At 35.6% G+C, this 6,553-nt stretch overlaps 1 pseudogene across 1 annotated transcript; it reads right to left on the bottom strand.

Moving 5' to 3' along the window:
• Window positions 1–1,072: 1,072 nt before the first annotated feature.
• LOC104653525 lies at window positions 1,073–1,674 on the bottom strand (annotated as a pseudogene). Its single transcript, XR_746698.2, has one exon. The product of XR_746698.2 is annotated as a 60S ribosomal protein L17 pseudogene (transcript).
• Window positions 1,675–6,553: the final 4,879 nt, after the last annotated feature.

Below are 6,553 nucleotides of genomic sequence, written 5' to 3'. Positions count from 1 at the left end.
TGGGCTCAAGAAATCCTCCCTCTTCAGCCTCCCGAGTAGCTGGGACTACAGGCATGCACCATAACGCCTGGCATATTTTAATATTTTTTTGTATATCTCTAGCAGTATCTAAAAGCTCTACCTGTTCTTTTTTTATAAATTGCCACACATTATCTGTCCTTGGGGCTGAGTCATTAGGAGAGTCCTAAATATGGGGAAAGCAACAAGGGTGAATGAGGACAGAAAAGCTATGAGAGAGGTGCTGAGGAAAAGGTGCTGTACCAGGGTGACACAGAAACAAGCGGAAGGCCAGAGGATTCTGTTAACTGAAAGGAAAAGCTGAGATTCCAGAATGGGGCAGCCTTCTTGGGGTGAGAAGGGAGGTTAGGAGGAGAGAGATCTTTTGAATCAGAATGGAGTAGGAATCTGTCTCTTTCACTGCCTTAGGGTCCTGGTAATGACAGATATTTCTACATTAGAGGCCAGGCACTTGATAGGAAGCTATGTAGAACGAGTGGAGGTTTTATTGTTGTATTTGTTCCCTCAATGCCAATTTCCACTGCAAATTAGGTGGGTTTTTTGTTTTTTTGGGTTTTTTTTTTCATTTCACAGGTGAAAGTATATAGTCTCCAAAATGTAGATAAAAACTGGCAACGTTTGATGAAAAAGTTATGTGACCTTCAATTTATTCGGCTTCTAAGAAAAAGAACCAGAAGTCAGAATAATGGTGATTAGATCCAAACGCTAGTCCAATTCCTGTCTGATCTCATAGAAGCCATTTAACCTCTCTGAGCCTGAACTTCTCCATCTGTAAAAAAAGTTAGTGCTATAATACGTCTTACTGTGCTGCAGAGTTCTTGTAAAGTTACAAAATAAAAGCCACCATTCATCCACTTCTTACCCTGGGCCAGACTTCAAACTCCCTGATTTAGGAATGTTAGCTCATCAATCCTCGCAACAGTCCTGTAAGATAAAAATCCATTTTCCAGATGGAAAAACCGAGGCTTCCAAAGGTTCAGCAATTTGCTGTTAGACCTTTAATCTACACTTACCTGATTCCGAAGCCCTTTCTTTTTTTTTTTTTCTTTTTTCCTCCTTTTAATTACATTTATTTTAATGCTGAATTTACTCCCGTGCCATAAGTTTTTGTTTCTTCAGTTTCTTCTGGGATATCTTTTTCTTCTGGGCAACCTCCTCTTCTGGTTTAGGAACAATCTGTTCCTTTTCAGTAAGGATCATCTCAATGTGGCAGGGAGAGCTCAGGTATGGGTTAATCCGACCATGAGCTCTGTAGGTCCGTCGGTGCATGTTAGGTGCTTTGTTCACTTGGATATGCTCGATGACCAGAGAATCTACATCTAAACCCTTCAGTTCAGCATTACTCTCTGCATTTTTAAGCATGTGCAGCAAAAATTCAGCACTTTTTTTGGGCCACCGACTTTGTGTCCAGCCCCACTGCTTGGCCCAGGCACACCTGCCAACTCCACCATTGTAACGTCGGAATGGTACGCACTGTTTCTGTAAAGTGACATCTTTCAGATACTTCGTGGCTTTTCGAATATGCATACCCTTGATGGCCTGCACAGTTTTCTGAGTGTTCTTAACGTGAACACGAAGATTGGAACCTCTTGATTTGCATGATTTCGTGGGGTTCTCCGGGTCAAGTGAATAGCGAACCATTTTCACAGATTACCTCAGGCCGCTTAGGGAAAGAGGAAGAGCCCGAAGCCCTTTCTTTTAACTAGGTGCTAAACTGTGGGAAAGGATTAGCAACTATAACTCATATGTAAGCACATGAAAGGAAATATTAATAAGAACCCTGTCTTCCCTGCAGCATGCCTTGCTTATGTGAATCAGGCAGTGGGCTTCTTGTCACTGTTATTTTCACTGCAAAAGAAAAAACAAGACTACTGTTAAAAAAAATAAAATAAACAATACAAAAGTATAAAGAGTAAAAACTTCACTGAATGCATAGAAGCAGAGAGTAGAATGGTGGTTTCTAGGGGCAGGGAAGGAGGAGAGAAGGGAGAGGGGTACATGCTGGTCAAAGGATACAAATTTTCAGTTAGGATGATAAGCTTTGAGGATCTATTATATAATATGGTGACTATAGTTAATAATAATGTATTGTAGGCTTGAAAATTTCTCAGAGAATAGACTTTAAATGTTCTCATCACAAAAAAATAAGTATGTGAGGTGATGAACATATTACTTTGTTTTATTTCACAGTGTATACTACGTATAGCAAAGCATGTTGTTGTACATTGTAAATATATAAGATTTTAGTTTGTCAATTATACCTTAATTTAGGAGAAACAGAAAAGTAAAACCTCTCTCTCTCACACACACACACATATACACGCACACACAGCAACCTGCCAATCTCAATTTTGCTCTTCCACATTCTACACGTATACATATATAGAGAGACTTTCACAAATAGAATCACACTACATGTATTATTCTGAGATTTGCCTGTTTTTCACTAATCAGTGACCCTCTTTCCATTTATAGATCTATCTCATTCTTATTAATGACTGCATAGTGTGATGTATCACATTTATCATCCTAATATTGAGGAACTCTTAGGTTTCCAATTCTGTTATCATAAGAAATGTTATAATGAGCACCATTATACGTATACAGTCATGCACTGCATAACATTTCAGTGAACAGACTACATATGCAATTATGAGTATAATACTGTATGTTTACCATGCCTTTTCCATGTTTAGATACACAGATACTTACCATTGTGTTAGAAATGCCTGCAATCCTCAGGACGGTAATACGCTGTACCAGTTTGTAGCCTAGGAGAAATAGTCATATATACCACATATGGCCTAGATATGTGGCAGGCTATATATCTGGGTTTGTGTACATGTATTCTGTGATGTTTGCATGATGCCAAATCACCTAGCAATGCATTTCTCAGAATGTATCTGCATCCCTAAGTGATGCGTGACTCTATCTTTGGGTTCACATGCAAAGTATTTCTATAGAACTGTTTTAAGAAATGAATTACTGGGCCAGGTAGTTTGTACATTTTTAACTTTGATGGGTACTGCATGTTCTCACTTATGAATGGAAGTTAAATGAGAACTTATGAGCACAAAGAAGGAAAACACAGACACTGGAGTCTACCTGAGCGGGGAGAATGATTAAACAACATGTAAAACAAACCCCCATGACAAGTGTTTACCTATGTAACAAACCTTCACATGTACCCCCAAACCTAAAACAAAGGTTAAAAAATTAAATAAATAAATAAATAAATAAATAAATAAGTACTAGTATTAGAAACATTTTTTTGATGGGTATCATGTCAATCTACATTTCACCACCGTGTACGCGTAACCTTTTCTCCACATCTTCATGGATACTAGACATGAGCAGGCTTTTAAATTTCTGCTAGTTTGATGGACAGAAAATGGTAACTTGCTCTTATTTGCATTTCCCTGAGTGCTAGTGAGATTATGAATTTATGTTTACTGCCTAGTTTGATTTCATCTTCCAAGAATGAATTGCCTCTCCATATCCTTTGCTCAATTTTCTATTGAAATTCTTTTTCTTTTTATTGTTGGATTTGTGGGAGAACTTACATATTGTGGCTATTACTCCTTTGAATATTGTATGAATTGCAGATATGTTCTTCCAGCCTCTGTTTTGTATTTTAACTTTTTAGAAATGGACCTTTATAGAAAATATTTTTATTTATATGTAAACTTGTCAATTCTTTCATTTATGACTTGGCAGTTTTATGTTTTGCTTAGAAATGTCTTCCCTAGTTATAGATCACAAAAAAAATTCTCTTGTATTTTATTCATGATTTTTCTGGTGTTAAGTTATTAGCACGGTTTTTTGTTTATTTGTTACATTAAATCATTAATCCTTCTGTACTTTTTTGTGAACAGTAAAGATGTAATTGCATTTTTTCCCCAAATGGGCAATCAATAGTACTACACTGATTTAAAATGTGTTTTTATCATAACTACGTTCTGATGTGTATACTGAACTTGTTGCAGACTTTGTATTCTGCTCCACTGATTGTTTTGTTTATTCCTGCATGAATATCCCTTTGCATTTTAGCGTATCTTCACTAGCACATCTTCATAATATTCTTTGCTCCTGGTAAGGCAAATCTCCAAACATGTTCTCTTCCTAAATTTTCTTAGCTATTATAAGTAACAATGCCAAGGTGCCCATATACATCCTACATGCCCATTTAGTTTTGGAGCTTTGCCAAATTCATTTTTTAAATTGTGCTGCTTTTGATGAGAACATCACTAATGCATATCATGCCAAAAATGAAAAAAGAAAAAAAAAAAAAACACTCTTTTTGAGGCTACCTAAAGTAGCAAATTCAAGCATTACACCATTATGGTAAAGTCATTTATACCCCTGATTGAGTGATCCAGAGAACTCCAGTCCTCTACATCTTTGCTCCTTTTCCAAATCATATGATGAGAGATAGATGTTTCCCAAATCTTGTTCCTTTGGAGAGGAAGAAAACTGATTAAAAATCCTGATTTTTCATACATGATAATATAACACACTGGCCATATAATTTGGAGCATTATTTAAAAATAATGATATATAATAGACATATTTAAGTAATTAGAGCCAGAGTAGTCCAGTGATTTAAATTATGGGCTTTAGAATCAGACAATTGAATTCAAATCCTAAATAGTGGTAAGTTATTTAACTTCTCTAGATACTCGCTTTCCTCATCTACCTAAGGTTTAAATTGCCTACTTTATCATTTGTATGGATTAAAAATATTATGTACAAATCATTTACTTATTGCATCACTTAGGAGGTACCTAATAAATTGTGATTATTATTGCTAATAGGTTTTTCTGTTGTATATCTTGCATGCATATAGCAGTTTTTTCAAAGTGCTTTCATAGATCTTTTCTCTTCATGTTCCTTTTACAGGTGAAATATGGGCAGAGGGACACTAAAAGGGAGGGCTGCTGGCAATCATTCATTGCTATTGAAGGAAGCGAGGGTGAGCTTGAGAAAACACTGTACACTGAGGAATCTCAAGGACTCAGCTTCCTTCTGCACCCCTAGTCAAGATCTGAGAGGCAGAGCTTCTTTGAGAGCATTTGAGTGCTAGAAATTTATGAGGTTTTTATAAGATTACCCACTTAAAATAGATCATATTTAATCCCATTTAGGGTCTGGTTTAGATGAGCTTTTCTATATAACCATTGTGAATGAAAAGTACTATCAAAATTCTATCTTCCCCCTTACATTTGCACAAAATCAGCGGGAAAAAAAGATGCATTTACATTTTTCATCATTTAAATGATCTTCATTTTAGCCCAATAAGTTATATATTAAAAAATCTTCAGTGTGTCTAACTCGCTTACCTGCTAAATTAGCCAATTGCTTGCGATAGGCAACCTTTTTTGTAGGTGCCACTTAGGAGTAAGCTTAAACGGCCAACTGATGCTTTCAGTTCAAGCAGTGAACAATTGTATTTTTTTCAACATTGTAAAAAAAATTCATTTCCTATCTATTTGCGAAGAATGACTTGCCTAGATATTTTGTTTGTACCTCTACAGCATTCATCAATGTGCTCTGGTATGTATGCAAGTTAGCATAGAATAACAAAGGCAATAAAAAAAAATAAACCTTGATTTGCTCATAATTAGGTTATTCTGGGACCAAGTCAGAGAATATGTCTTTTGGGGAGTGAGGTGCAAAAAACATGCTATGTGCCTTAATTATTGTGCATTTAAAAGTAAAGTATTACTTTCTGGGACTTAATGTCCAGTAAAGATCCTTGTCTTTTGAGTCATAAGATTATATGAAAACTGACATCAGATGGAAAAGGCAGAGCGAATAATACATATTTTACAAGTTTGCAATATAGTATTGGAATTGGCATTTGAATCTATAGATCATCTGTGATCATTTGTTTTGTGGATGACAATGTAATAAAAATACAATTTAAGGCCAATTCTTAAGTGGACAAAGCAATAACCATATTTCAATAAAAAATGAACACTTTTTAAAAAATTAATAAAAAGGTCACTTGGTACATGCATGAACATATATTTTTATATTTTGCATTTGCAAATAATGAAAGCTCACATGGGTTGTAATAATTGTTACTGGCTTTTAATATTGGGCAAAGCACAAATACAAAATGTACTTGAAGCTCAGCTTTAAGTAGATTATGAACATTTAATATAGAATGTTATCATAATATTCAGAGCACCAAATTGCAGACTTCTGTCACCCACTTTCAAGCATGCTTCTGAAGATCATAGTTAATTCTGCTGATTTATGGTAATGCTGCAGCATTATCGTCCACAGCATCAGAAACCACTAACAAGCTTAGTATAAGCTTGGGCTGAAATGGTTTGAGGTTTAAATTTCTGTAACGATTATAAAGTAGAAGGAGTAAAATCCCACTTCAGCATAAAAAAAAAAAAAAAAGTACTGCATTTCCACTCGGTATCACAACCATCCCCCACCTCCCAGTAGCCTTCCCCCACTGCATGAAGAAAAGTAACTTTTAATGGACTGGCATTTTAAATTTTCTACATAGTCTTTTCTA

Source organism: Rhinopithecus roxellana, chromosome 1 (assembly GCF_007565055.1).
Source record: "Rhinopithecus roxellana isolate Shanxi Qingling chromosome 1, ASM756505v1, whole genome shotgun sequence".
Lineage (NCBI taxonomy): Eukaryota > Metazoa > Chordata > Mammalia > Primates > Cercopithecidae > Rhinopithecus > Rhinopithecus roxellana.
Note: the sequence above shows the minus strand (reverse complement) of the source record. Positions and strands in the feature narration are given on the sequence as shown.